The sequence below is a fragment of the Camelus dromedarius genome, chromosome 32 (genome assembly GCF_036321535.1).
Source record: "Camelus dromedarius isolate mCamDro1 chromosome 32, mCamDro1.pat, whole genome shotgun sequence".
Classification (NCBI taxonomy): domain Eukaryota; kingdom Metazoa; phylum Chordata; class Mammalia; order Artiodactyla; family Camelidae; genus Camelus; species Camelus dromedarius.
In genome coordinates this window covers 9,126,849-9,141,761 of record NC_087467.1, presented here as the reverse complement: position 1 = coordinate 9,141,761, position 14,913 = coordinate 9,126,849, and positions in this window count along the sequence as shown.

The following is a 14,913-nucleotide window of genomic DNA, read 5'->3' as shown; positions in this document are numbered from 1 at the left end:
AATGGGACAGAGTTACGAGGATACCCAGCACCTGGCCAGCCTTTCCCCAGATAATTGCCTCGGCACCTTTGATAACAATTTATTGACCTTAGTAGAAGGGTTTTAGGACTCAGAATTCTGTTCTATTGAACTGTATCTGTCCCTACGCCAGCACTACACTGTCTTGATAATTATAAATTTATGGTAAGTATTGAAATCCATAAGAAAGTCCTCCAACTTTGTTCTTTGTCAAAACTCTTAGTTGTTTGCGTTTCCATATAAATTTTAGGATCTACTTGTTGGCTTCTGCAAAACCTTTGGTACATTCTTTTTTATTTATTGAGGTAAGATTGGTATGTAACACCATATAAATTTTAGGTTTATGACATTGAAAATCGATGTTTGTATACACTACAAAAGTGATCACCACCATAAATCTAGTTACTCCATCACCGTGCAGTTGATCCCCTTCACCCATTTCACCTTCCCCCACATTCCTTTTCCCTCTGGTAACCAGCAGTCTGTTCTCTGTTCTATGAGTTTGCTTTTATTTTGTCTGTTTTTTTAGATTGCACATATAAGTGAAATTATACAGTATTTGTCTGTCACCTAGCAAAATACCCTCAAGGTCCATCCGTGTCTCAGATTGTGTGTCTTTTATGGCCAGTATTCCAATGTTTGTATGTAACACATCTTTATCCATTCATTTACTGGTGGACACTTAGGCTGTTTTGATATCTTGGCTATAGTATAAACAGTTCTGAGGTGGTAGGTATCTTACGGCTTTTTATTTTCATTTCCATGATTGTGATGTTGAACATCTTTCCATGTGCCTGTTGGCCATTTGTACGTCTTTAGAAAAATATCTATTCAGATCCTCTGCCTGTTTTTTAATTATTTTGTTGTTGAGTTGTGTGAGTTCTTTGTATATTTTTGATATTAACCTCTTTAGATATATGGTTTGCTAATACCGTCTCTCATTCCTTGGGTTGCCTTTTCCTTTTGTTGATGGTTTCCTTTGCTGTGCAGAAGCTTTTTAGTTTGATGTAGTCTTACTTATTTTTGCTTTTGTTTCCTTTACCTTTTGAGTCAGGTTTTTTTAAAAAATTGCTAAGACCCATGCCAAGAAAACCTATGTTTTCTTTTAGAAATTTTATGGTTTCAGGTCTTAAATTCAAATCTTTAATCCACTTAGTGTTAATTTTTGTGTATAGTGTAAGATCATGACCTAGTTTTTTTTTTTTGCATGTAGCTGCCCAGTTTTTTTTAAAACACCATTTATTGAAGAGGCTGTTACTTGTTGAATACAAGTGGGAAGAGTGGGCATCCTTGTCTTGTTCCTGATCTTAGAGGAAAAACCTTCAGCTTTTCACTACTGAGTGCGATGTTAGCTGTGGATTTGTCATTTATGACCTTTATTATGTTCAAGTATGTCGTCTCTGTACCCACTTTGTTGAGAGTTTTTATCATTGATGAATGTTGAATTTTGTCACATGTTTTTCCTGCATCTATTGAAATGATTATATGATTTTTATCCCTCAAAAGTGTGGTACATTCTTAAATGTAGAACTTCTTTTAAAAAGCAATCTCATATAACATTTAATGAGCCCATAATGAATATGGTATGGTATTAAAAATATACTGTCAGCATATAATACTAAATGTAAGAAAATAATTTTCTAAACATTTACATAGTTGGGCTATATTAAGAAAAATATTCATAGAAAATACTATTGAAGAATCAGCACACTTCCCACGTATGGGTTGCTTATTGCTCACCTAGAATATGAACAAGTTCTTGCACTGTTTCCTAGCAAATTTATTCCTGTAAAAAAGACTGCTAACAAACTTCCTACAAAGGTTACATCCCTAAGCAACACTGTATGCAGTTTCTTTTAAAAACTCCGTACTTAAAGAAGTCTTTTTCTCTTGATCTTTTCATCCATAAATCTGTCCATTCTCTCTAGCTAGCTACCTGTTTGTTGTGAGAAACTTTATTTTTGTGTGCTAGCTGGTGGTTTAGATTTTTTCTGATACTTCAAAAGGTGCTTTAAGAATTCTGCAGATAAGTAAATACTTCACACTACTTTAGGTGGATTTAAGTTCCCAGGAAATCCACTTTTTGCTTATTTGTGTTGGCATGTTTTGCTTTGAAAAAGTAGTTATTTTTACAACGTTTGAACACTGTTGTGTTAATATTCAAATGCTTTTTAAAATAGGTCACTTTAATAAGTCCTTTCTTGGTAAAATACAGACCTGCCCCCACTAATCTTGCGTGTACCTGCACCATTACAGTATTGAATTTTGCATTTTTTCAATCAATTCTGTTTTCTTACCTGGTTCCTCATTTAAAAAATTTTTTTAATATCAATGAATAATCACATCCCATTTATGCCTATTTTTAAAGAAAATATATTAATTTGATTTATTATAAATCTATGATTCGTTCAGGTCTATTTTTGACTAATCATTAACTCATTCATTTACCTTTTTCAGTGTTCACTGCAAAGGACAAGATATTTGCCCCCACTCTTCCCCCAAATTCTAAATAAATTAACGACAGTTTATTTTTGAGGGGGATAATTAGGTTTATTTATGTATGTATGTAGTGGAGGCACTGGGGATTGAACCCAGGACCTCATGCATGCTGAGCACCCGCTCTACCACTGAGCTGTACCCTCTTTCCCCAATGACAGTTTAAAGGTAGACTTGATTAGCTTTTTGTGCTCAATAATTCTCTCTCCTACTTTTGTTTCCTCTTCAATAAATAACATTGCCTTGGCTTATAACCCAATGAACTTCACAGGGATCCACCATTTTTCTCTAAAGGATTTACCTTTAGACCGTGAAATGTACTTCAGAAAATCTTTCTCATGATTCCTTTAGGTCTTTTATATACAGGAAGCTAGCCCAATAGTGAATGAAATGACCTAGAAGCCTAAATTCTTTTGATAGAGATTTAATTATATATCTCCTAAGGCTCCTAAGGGCTTGTCTCATTGATACAGGAAAATGGGGCGTGAGAGGATGGCTGTGTCCCAGGTCTGTGTCGAGTCCCTGGGATGCACCCCACCAAATGAGGGTCCTTGGCTTCATGCAGGAAAGAATTCAGGAGAGAGCCATAGTTGAGTAAAAGTAGATTTATTTAGAGAGAGGCACACTCCATAGGTCTTCTCAGAAGGCAAGAGAGCAACCTGGAGGCCTCAAGGTGCTGTGTTGCTGGTTTTTATATGCTAACAAGTGAGAGGATTATTCCAACTACCCTGGGGAAGGGGCAGGGATTCCCAGGAATTAGGCCACCACCCTCTCCGACTTGTCATGGTTCACCTGGAACTGTAATGATGTCTGGGTGTGTCACTCACCATGCTAGTACATTATAATGTGTGTAATGAAGCCCCAGGTCCCCTGCAGGTCGAATCTCCCGCCGTCTTGGGCCTCAGGGTCTGTTGGGTGTTGACTTTTCCGCCATCTCGGTGCTAATTGCTGTGTTATTCCATGAATGACTGTGCCCTGCCCCCTTCCTGTCTCACTGTGGATTGTCCATCTCTGAGCTAATTAGTGGGCATCTGCTGTTCACCCAAAAACTAGGTTCACCTCTTGGTGGGTGTCGAGCCAAAAGACAACCAAGGCAAAGACTGGGAGAAGGAAGGATTTATTTACCTGCAGCAAGTAAGAAGAACACTGGGGCTCTTTCCCTAGACACTGTGCCTCTGAACAGCAAAATTGAGGAAGTTGTAAGCTAAGGATATATGCATATTCATGAAGGGGCTTGAACAGAGGAGAACACAGCATAGAATAGGGCCCAAGGTCAAGAGAGTCCAAGTTTTAGTTGACTAAAGTTAGGAAAGTCAACATCATGAGTCCATCCTCTGTCTGAGTGGGGGCCTTACTCCCTGCAACTCAAAGACTGCATCAGCTTGTGAGGTAGATCCCTCGAGGAGGAGCTAGAACGCTGAAATATCATTTCTTGACTGCTTTTCCTTTGTTCCTGCATTCCCTCACTCTTGTAAGACCATTGATGATGAAACCTGTTCAAAGGCAGGCAAAGATCCCAAGATGGCTTAGGCCAAAAATGGCTTCTCATGTCAAGAGGGCCAAAGCAGGACTTTCTTTCCCCATTTTCCATCCCCTACTAGGTAGTGAAGGTGATTTTTTGGTAACTTCTTGGAGATGTCAGTCTCAGCCAGTTTCCGGTCCAGTTTCAAGGGATGAATGAGCTGTAAAAAAACCTTTGAATAAGTGAATGTGAAATGGGAAGCTCGCGTAAAGGAAAGAGAGAACAAACATCGGGTGATGCGGTGGTTGGTCAAACTGTATCTCAGGAATACCCTATGGTTCAGTGTGAGATTCTGTTTAGAAAAGAATAAAAATATGTAAGGTTCTCCTAGGAATGCTTGAACAAGTCTGCTAAAAACAAAATCCTGGAGTGCTGCCTGGGCTGGAGACGCTGGGAATACAGTCCCAGTGCTTCGCATCAAAACAGTGCTGCTCTTCCTTCTGCCTGGAATGCCTAACCTCCGCCTGACCTTGGGTCCTTTGACCTTCTGGCGTAAGCCTCAGCCTTAAGACATCCCTTACTCCTTCAGAGAGATTCAAATGCTCTTTCCCAGGCTCCCAGTGGATGAAGATCTTCAATGTAAGAAGATCGCATCACAGCACTGTCCTGCGATCCCTCATGTCTCCTCATGGGGCTGGGGTCCTCCAGGCAGAGGCTAACTGGCGCTCCAGAAATTCTCATGGAAGGAATTTGTTATGGCTCGTGGGACACTGGAGTTCTAAAATAAAAAATGACATGGTAATTTGGGGGAGAAAACCATAATTATAACCAGACTCTAATGTAACGTGCAACCTTGCCATGATTTTAAGCCCTTGGGACACTGAAAGATGTAAAGTGTTGTAATCCATTTTTATGAGTCTATGACAGGAAGACTGGCAGCTCTGGGGAAGGAAGGACATATTTCTACTCTTCATCTGTCACATAAGGAACACGCTGTTCCTAAAAGCAGGGTGGAGTTAGTGGTAGGGATGAAAATGTAGAAGGTGTTGGAAATGGCATCAAATTACAAGAGGCACAATAAGGCTGGTGAAACACATACCTGTAACAGCCACGAGGTGGCAGCCTAGAACCATGACATTATGGATAGAACCTTGACAGACCAGTTGCTTGGGATATATGTGGCCAGACAGTCATATTGGGGCAATTCGAACAGGGAAGGGAGAAGGAGGCTGTGATTTGTAGTACTTGCTGCACACATCTTTCTAATGTTGTTTTTCCTAGAAAAAAGGACAGGCACATGCAAGTGCATGCTCATACACAGCAAAGTCTCATCACCTTCACACTTCACATGGGTCACTCAAGAAACCCCACGGAGTCTGAGGTGTTTCAAGCACAAGTTGGCTGTTTTCTCAGGTGGGCTTTGTACCTCTTACTGTGGGGTTTATAGACTATTTGAGCACTTCTGGGGGGTAATTTTCTTTTATTTGGTTTTTCACCTATTTACTTTTGAACCTAATCCTCTTAATAAAGGCTACTCTACTCTTTATAAAAATATACACATATAAATGTCTATATGTTTTACATAACATTTATCTCATATATTATAAAGACATAAAACATATACTGATAAATCAGGAACCAGTGCGTCCCATCCTGCCTCAAATACAGTAGATGTTCAATAAACGTTTGCTGAGCTGAACTGAAGGGAAACCGAGATAAAGTTACCAGGAAGAGGAAGGGGCAGACTTCCACAAAAACATCTCCAGAGGTGTATGGCAAAATAAATTCTGATGCGTCTCAGAGGAGGGAGAGATCACCTTGTGGAAGTCAAGGAAGAGCAGACAGACATTGACTTGGTCTTTGGAGGTGAGTTATACCTCGATTGTAATAGGAGGGGGGCAGTATTCCCAGGGCAGAGTGCCAGGAAACAGGCGTAGGAAGGTGTGTTCCGGAGGAGGTGAGGAGAGCAGAGTAGACAGAGCAGTTTATGGAGGGTGTGGCAGGTGATAAGACAGGGACTCCAATGGGGAAGTGGGAGCCTTCCTGGGAGCCAAGCTCACGGAGTCTGTTCTTTCCGCCTCAAAGAGTCTAATCTAGGAGCCAGGCTCAAAGCACTGAAGGTCTGGTGGAGGCTGAACTTTTGAAATACCGTGTAGTGTATATTGGTTTGGTTATGAGAGATTGAGATGGCATTTTATTTATTTTTTTAGATCATGCCAATACCATAAAATACAATCTGTAGCTCTCATGCATATATAAATGTTCAAACATATTACAGCAAATTGATTTATGGCACAATTACAATGGGATGACAAAATAAACTTGAGAGTCTTCCCATGCTATTTTAAATACACTATTTTTTAACTAAGATGTTACTGGGGAGTGGATCAGGAGTGAAGAGGAAAAAGGACCCTGACTTTATCTAGAAGTCACATTCCAAACCCCACCTAGAGTGCTGAGGGCAGAGTCTGGGTTTTGAAAGGGGCTCTTTGCGACCAGCAGGGCAGTGGTTTGCAATGCACTGTGACTGGGAATTGAAGGGCCAGTTAGCCAGACACGAGAGACCACATATTGTATGATTCCATTTATATGAAAAGTTCAGAATAGGCAAATCCATAGAGGCAGAAAGGAGATTAGGGTTCCCAAGGGTTGGGAGATTTTGTGGATCTGGAGGGTGACAACTCGATAAGATGACACTTCTTCCCACAACTAAGCTCATTCTCTTTTTCCTCTCTCTTCCCTCCAATGAAGATGGAACAGTAGCCTGTACATCCCATCTACTTTGTGGGAAAACCACGATGACTTAACCTGCTGCATCTGTGAGGTGTCACTCATTCGTGTCCCTGGTCTGGGCACAACCCTTCAGAACTCTCATCCGAGGAGCCATCTCCATGGAAACGCTGACCAGCAGCTTCCACTATAACACTTGAATTGTGACACTTGAAGCAAATGTTGTTCTTTCCTTTTATTCTGACCCAAACCTGCAATGAATCGCCTCTCCCCTACTCCAGGCACATCTTCCCCTTCTGGCCCCTTTCGCAACAACACAAGGGCCTGGAACCCACAGCGACAGCTGTCAAAGCCAAAGTCCTTGCTCATAGAACAGCGGAGCATTACGGACCCACATCCGAAGGTTCCCACGACATGTGTGTGTGTGAGGAATCGGTGTGATGACACCACCAGGGACCTGAGCATCCGGTGCTCAGACGCTGTCGCCGTGACTCTCTTCCCCACCCGAGGGCGTAGTCTGTAGTTCAGAATGATGGGGCTCCTTCTCCCCCTCTTAGTGTGACTTTGGAGACCAGTAAACCCTGTAAAACCGGGCTCTCTCTAGTCTTCTCCACTAGGACTGGCCCAAGAGCCCATCTCCGCTAGCTCTTAAACTGGCTTCCTAAATCCAGGTGTCGGCTCTAAGCAAGTACTTCGCTGCGTGACCTTGGCACTTGGTACATGCATTCTTTTATAACCGTCATTAGATTGAATCCTTACAGTTGATTTAAGTGCCCCTGTAAACTATTTAAGAGCAGAGATCATGTCATTTGTTTCTATATTTCCAACATCTAGCACAGTGTCTGGCTGTGGCTCTCTGTTGATATTTTGAAACAGATGCATGGATGTGTTAATGAAAGAATACTTTAGTTTTCTTCAGTTATTTCCTCTGTTCATGAACTTCCTTACATACTTGTCTCCAGTATGTACTCTAGTTTGGTTTATATTCCAGACTGTGGCTTCCTATATATAATTTTTTAATTGTTTATTTAAAAAAAAATTTTTAAGGAATATTTTTGCTTTCCATTCCTTTCTTTATTTTTTTTTTTATTAATGGACTATTTTTCAGAGCAGTTTCAGGTTCACAGCAGAACTGAGTAGAAAACTTTTCTGTATTGTTTTGTTTTATAAAAACCATGTGCCTCAACAAAACAGTCTCCCTGTAAAATGTCCTGATGAAGCTATAAAAAGTAACTTCATTCAGTCTAGACCCTTGAGTGCACATCTTTTTAATATTATGTGTGACAAAAATGGAGGTTCACACAGAGCACTTCTGCTCCATTTCAAACATGATCTTTGTCTGGAGGAAAAGCACTTGTGTGATTGTTTGAACTGTGAGCTGAGCAAGCTTGCTTTTTTCCTGGAACACCATACTTACTTAAAGAACAACTGACAGACAAAAGTGTGGTTATGGAATTTGCTGGAAAATCAATGGGACAAGCCTAAAATGTCCAGAAAACCAGCTAACAGTATTTATTGCCAATGATAAAAAATTGAGCTTTCAAGAGAAATTTAGAATTGCGGTAAACCCCTACCTTGCCATCATGAATTTGACAGTTTCCCAAATTCTTATAAATGTTTCTGATGAGATTGATGGCGACATTAACAGAGAGATTCATCTAATAAGGTAAAATGAAAAGTGTTAACATTTGGAAGATCTAGATTTTCTAAAAGACGAATGACATTACAAATCACATACAGATAAAGGACCCATTTGAAATGCAAGATAGAGCAATGGATTTTAGTACGAGAGAGTGCAAAAAGTTCACTGACGTGGTTTAAGAAACTACAGCTTGTCAAGTGGGTGCAGTATTTGAGAAGAACAGCTAGAATGATCCAAAAAAGCTATGAGAACACTCCTTCCTCTTTCAACCACATTTCTGTTTGAGGCCAGATTTTCTTCTTATACTTTAATCATAACAATATTTGCAACAAATTGAGTGCAGAAGCACATCTGAGGATCCACCTGTCTGCCATTAAGCCAGTCATTGAGGGACCCGCAAAAATATAAAACAATACCACCCTTCTCACCAATTTATTTTTGTTTTTTAATATGTACTAATCTTTCATTAGTGTATCATCTATGTTAACATGTGCTAGGTTTTAAATTGTTATGTTTAAATGAATTATGTTTATTTAAATTTTTTCTCAGTTTTAATTTTTAATAAGGTCAATGTTGATAGATAACTCAGAACAATAAAATTTCTTTGTGGGGGTCCCTCAGTCACTTTTCAGAATGAAAAGGGGTTCAAGGCAAAAAGTTTGGTGACAGCTGCGGAGGAACACATACATTACGGGAAGGAGCGAGACCCAGACACACAGCCGAGTGCTTCGGAGAACTTCTCTATTCACAGTTGACAACAATGAAGTGAATCCTACACTCAGTCTTCTCTTTCTCAACAATTTCCGTGATTAATGTGGCCCAGGCTGAATGTTACTGAGAGTGAAAAGCTGGAACCCAAAGTTCTGATGGACCTAGAGATTATCATACTAATGGAAGTCAGCTAGAGAAAGACAAATATCATATGCTATCACATATGTGTAATCTAAAATATGATACAAATGAACTTATTTACAGAACAGAAAGAGACTCACAGACATAGAAAACAAATTTATGGTTACCAAAGAGGAAAGGGGGTGGAGGGATAAATTAGGAGTTTGAGATTAGCAGATACAAACTACCATATATCAAATAGATAAACAACAAGGTCCCACCATATAGCACAGGGAACTGTATTTAATATATTGTCATAAACCATAATGGAAAAGAACGTGAAAAAGAATATATACATGTAAAACTGAATCACCTCGCTGTACATCAGAAACTAACTAACATTGTAAACTCAATTATACTTCAATTAAAAAAAAAAAACAAAAAACCTGGAGCCCAGAAAACAGAAGGAAAGGAAAAGAATAACTTCTCAAATCTGCTTCTGTCAAGCAGATTTTCCCCTCCCAGAAGCAGCAAATGCTTAAACAGGGCCACTGGCACCCAGACACTTCAGCGACGCCACAGCAAAGTCAAGTTCATCCCCGGAGGCGCCAGCCCAGTCTTGTGTGATGCGCCGGGACCCTGTTTACCTTTCGCTTTCTTCCCGTTGTTGCGGCAGGTAGTGTCGCTGACACATTCTTTGTAAAGTATCTGTCACTGGAGCACACGTCTGGGTGGCTTACCTCCGCAGGCACACTGTAAAACAAAGTGAAGCAAAAAGCCAACACCAGGAAAACAGGCTGGATGACGCACGTTGTATTGGGCACCTAGAAGGGGCCACCTGCTCGCTGTTAAACGAGATTAATTAAGCTTCAGTGATTGCATGTAAGGGCCTCTAACAGTGTCACCTTAACTGACCCAGAGAGCCACTGATGCATGCTCTCAACTTACATGTCTTTCAGGAAAAGCACTTATGTGATTGTTTGAGATGCGAAGTGAACTAGCTGCTTTTCTCATTCCGTGAAAAAAAAAAAAACAAAACAACACCATATTTACTTAAAGAACAACCGACAAACTATGGTTATTAGGCATTTGGCAGAAATTTTCCTGAAAATGAATGGAGTGAGCATATGCTGAATATGTTCATATCAGTGAGTGACTTTTTAAACCATGTTAGTATTGGGTGTACATGAGCCCACCCTCTGGAAAGTCTCCTTTGTCACTGCACGTAAGTCTGATTTGGCCCAAAGAAACCGTGAAGCACTGATGTGCACACGGGAAACCCAGAACAATAGATCACAACAAAGCCTTGCGTTACTTTCCAGTGGGAAATGTTAGTTCTTACTGGACAAAAATATGCAGGACACAACCATGTGGTTTTATTGGACTCTGTGCTAAAAAAAAAAAAAAGAAAAGCTATGTGCCTAGTGGAGAGATGGGGTAGGCTTATAGCATCTGGAGCCGTTTCGAGATACTGGTTTTCAATAGTTCATTTCCATTTCTTCCAACGAACGTTTACCAAGCACCTATTAAGTGCCAAGAACTGGAGTTACCAATTCCCATGACAACTAGAGTTACAAATTCGCATGGTTTCTGTTAGTTACTTGGGAGAGGAAGATGTAGAAAAAATAACTATAAGCTGGGGTGATGAGTACCATAAGAAGAGTAACCAAAGCACAGAATAGTGATTAATCCCTTCTTCCAGGTGTTTGTAGGCTGAACTACAGGGGTCGTAAACTGGACTTGAGTCTGAGGGCATTAAAACTCTTGAACAGGCCCATGAAGTAGATGTACAGATATCAACTTAGGTACCGTCTCAAATGTGACCATTTCCATCACAGAGTCAGCAGATGCCCACTCTGGACCTGTCCTAGCTTGGAGTGAATTCTTCATTCATCGCCAGTGGAGCTAGAGTAGGGTTGCAAAACTTTGGGAGCTACCAGGAGATCCTTTTGTCGTGGTGGGAGGAAGATGCTTATCTCATCATGCTGCAGCAGTTTCCCCCCTACTGTTTCTTTGTGGGCTGCCTCTTTGCAGAAGAGCTTTGCAGACCGTCCTATGTGGGACTAGAGTTGCTCCTCACTGATTCAGCCAATTGGCTTCTTGAAATGTGGAGGGTTACTCTGGGTCCTTTGATATTTTCCCGGTATCTGAGAACTATAATAGATTGCATCTTTGTCTTCAGCCAGGGGTGTGGCTGACAGTCAAGCCAGTTGCATGAAGTGGCAACAGCAGCCACCTCTATTGTGACCATCCCATAAACAGGTGACCGTGAAGAGTCTTGCAGATAAAAGAAGAGCAAAACAGTTAATTGTGATGGTTCATTTTGCGTGTCAACTTGGCTAAGCCACAGTATCTAGACATCTAGACACAAGTCTAAATGTCCCTGTGAAGGTACTTTTTAGATGATATTAACATTTAAATCAGTAGACTTTGAGTAAAGCAGACTACCCTCCTGAATGTGGGTGGGCCGCATCTAATCAGCTGAAGGGTTTATGAGCCAAAAGACTGAGCTCCCCAAAAGAAAAGGAAATTCTGCCAGCAGACTGCCTTTGGACTCAAGCTGCAGCGTCAGCTTTTCTCTGGGTCTCCAACCTGCTGGCCCAGGTTTGGACTGGCCAGCCTCTATAATGACATGAGCCAATTCCTGAAAAGAAATTTCTTTCTCTATCTATATACACGTCCTATTGGTTCTGCTACTCTGGAGAACTCTGAATGATACAGTAACATACCACAATTTTGAAAAATGGGGTAATAGATGGTAATTTGGAGAAGAGGCTTATACAATCTGTGTGAAGAACGTGATTTAATCTGCTCAATGCCAGGGAAGCAGATGTCTCAGGGGCTCTTTTTGCCCTTCACTTGGCTGGACCCCTATTGAATTTGTGTTCCCCTAGCTGCTCAGGGATCCCTTTAGTTATCACACACCCCCCATTTTCCCTTTTTCATAGATCCATTTAATTTAATTTTAATTTAAATATATGTGCCTCCCCAATATGTTATAGAAGAGCTTATAAGATTTCATAAAGAGCTAGTACTGGGAAACTAATGAAATAACTTACAAAACTTCTTTTTCTTTCCAGTTTTATTCAGACATAATTGGTATGCGGCTCTGTGTAAGTTTAAGGTGATTTGACTACATCCATGATGATGTGACTTACATATATCATGAAATGATTATCACAGTATGCATCCTCTCATATAGATACAAAACTAAAGAAGTAGCAAAAATTTTTTTTCTTGTGATGAGAACTCTGAGAATATGGTCTCTTAACAACTTCCATATATAACATACAGCGTGTTATTTATCTTTATCATGTTGTCCACTTCATCCTGAGTACTTATTTATCTTATAACTGGAAGTTTGTACCTTTTGACAGCCTTCATCCAATTCCCCCTCCCCACCACCCGCTGCTTCTGGTAACCACGAATCTGATCTCTTTTTCTATGAGCTTGTTTGTTTGTTTTTAAAATATAATTGACGTACAACACTGAGTTAGTTCCCGTTACACAACATAGTGATTCAATGCTTCTATATATTTCAGCGTGATCATCACTATCAGTCTAACCATGTGTCACCATACAAAGGGATCACATGGTTACTGACTGTGTTCCCTGAGCTCTGTGCATCATACCTATGACTCATTTATTTTGCAACCGCAAGTTTGCACCTCTTAATCTCTCTCCCCTATTTCTTTCTTCCCCTACCCACTCCCCTCTAGGAACCACCTGTTTGTTCTCTGTACCTATAACTCTGTTTCTGAAACCTTTTTTTGGAAGGAGAATGAGGCTAAGGAAACAGGCACTACAAGAAGGAAGATACAAAGTCTTTCAGATCTTTATTGCAATCTCTGTACTGTTTCCTGTTAGAAAGTTTTTTACACTCATGATCTGCTACGCTCAGCTCTACAATGTGCTTATTCCATGGAGATCTTGAGAGTCACATTCCTAAGTGAACTGTGCTTTCCTGATGGTTTAAGGGCTTTCAGAGCAATCCCTAAGGCTTAGAATCTCAAGCACTGGGTTTCCTGTTCATGAATTCTTGGGAGAAAGGATGACCAGAGGAGGACCAGCAACTAGAGGCAGAGACATTTTCCTAGGATCCAGCTCCAGGTTCCATGATGAGGCTTGAAGAAGTTTCCTAGGGCTGGGGTACAGTGACGGGGCCTAGGGATATGTTAGACCAGCCCAGTGTATCTTCTGCCTTAAAGAGCTTCGTTGACAACCAGGAAAGAAGGACGTGTCAAGCTCTCTATTAACTGTAGTCAGAACACATTATGGTTGGATTTCAGCCGTGCCTCAGTGCCTCCCCGTGAGATTCCGAGTGAGGCTCTGTCCGTATGCTGTAATTAGGGTTCCAAAGAGGCTCCGCCTGTCCTAGGAACTGGTACTTCCTCTCTCCCTGCTTCCAATTCCCTAACTTCGAATGTGAGCTGTTTGTCCTGGCACATCGAATGCAGTCCGGAGTCTCAGTTCTACATCTCAGCTCACAAAAGCTACTGTACACTATAAATACCTTTGTGACCGTAATTATTATTTTGGGTCCCTATCCACAGAAGTCAGAGAAACTTAACTGCAGCCAATTCAGGATTTCCATCTTTTACCCTTAGGCTCGTGCCCTAGCTTAATAGCCCGAGGCCCTAGCTCATCCCAGTGTCATCTGTCCTCACGAGCATCCTCGGAAACGTCCATCCCTCTGTCTGGCCTGTGGTTGTCAGTCTGTGCAACTGCTGTGGAGAAGATCACTATCCACATGGCCCCTCAGGCCTGGTGGCTTTCTGTGATACTTCCGGGCCACTCCCGGCCTCATAGGAGCTTTTCTCCTCCTCCGAAGACATGCTTTCCTTTGTAGAGTGTGGTTGTTTCCCTGGATCTCTTGCCAGGAAATAGGTGTGTTTGCTTTTGGATCCTATAAACTATCTGTGGGGTCCCAGGGAGCAGGTGAGAAATCCATCACCCCTGCCATTTTTAACTTTCCCTTTTAACTCTCATTCTGTCCTCAGAGGGCAGGATTGACTTGCTTATCTTCACGAAGCATCCTCCCAAGTCCTCGGTCTGTGCGACGTGTCTTTTCAATCTTCCCATTAGCATGGAATGGGACCAAGACCCGTCCAGGGTGGGGAAGGAAATACTGGGGGCAAAAATGAGTCTTTCAAAAACACAATCCTGGATCAATCACACTTAAGTTGAGGGTGAAACCCTAGGAAGTGAGAGAATAGGCTGTTTCTAAAGAGAAATTATCCTGAGGAAAGAAAGATAAAGTGAGAAAAAATTGAGAGATGGATTGGGAACAGATAGACGAATGTTTCGGAAAAATCAGTGACTATGCCTCGCCTTTAACTCTCACTCGACTTTGCTTGGCGGGAGTTTTCAGGAGTGACATACGTTGCAGCTTTGCTACTTTGTATGTGACTATCAAGTAGGCCAGATTTCTAGGACATTATTGGATTTTGTAACTCAATACATTTTTATTAAATGAATGAACAATAAACAGCCAGGGACATAAGTGGATATATTAAAGCAGCTCAGGGCTAGATGAGCAGAAGGAGCTTCCCAAATATTTACATTATTTATTATTTATTATTAAGTGTCATTTAATAATGTTGGGGACCAGTATTATACATTAGAGAACTTATTTCATGAACAAGTCTCAACCAGGCACTTGGCAATTTAATGTTGACACAGGAAAGAAAAAAAAAAAAAGATCCACACGAAAACCAGCCAATGAACTCTGCAG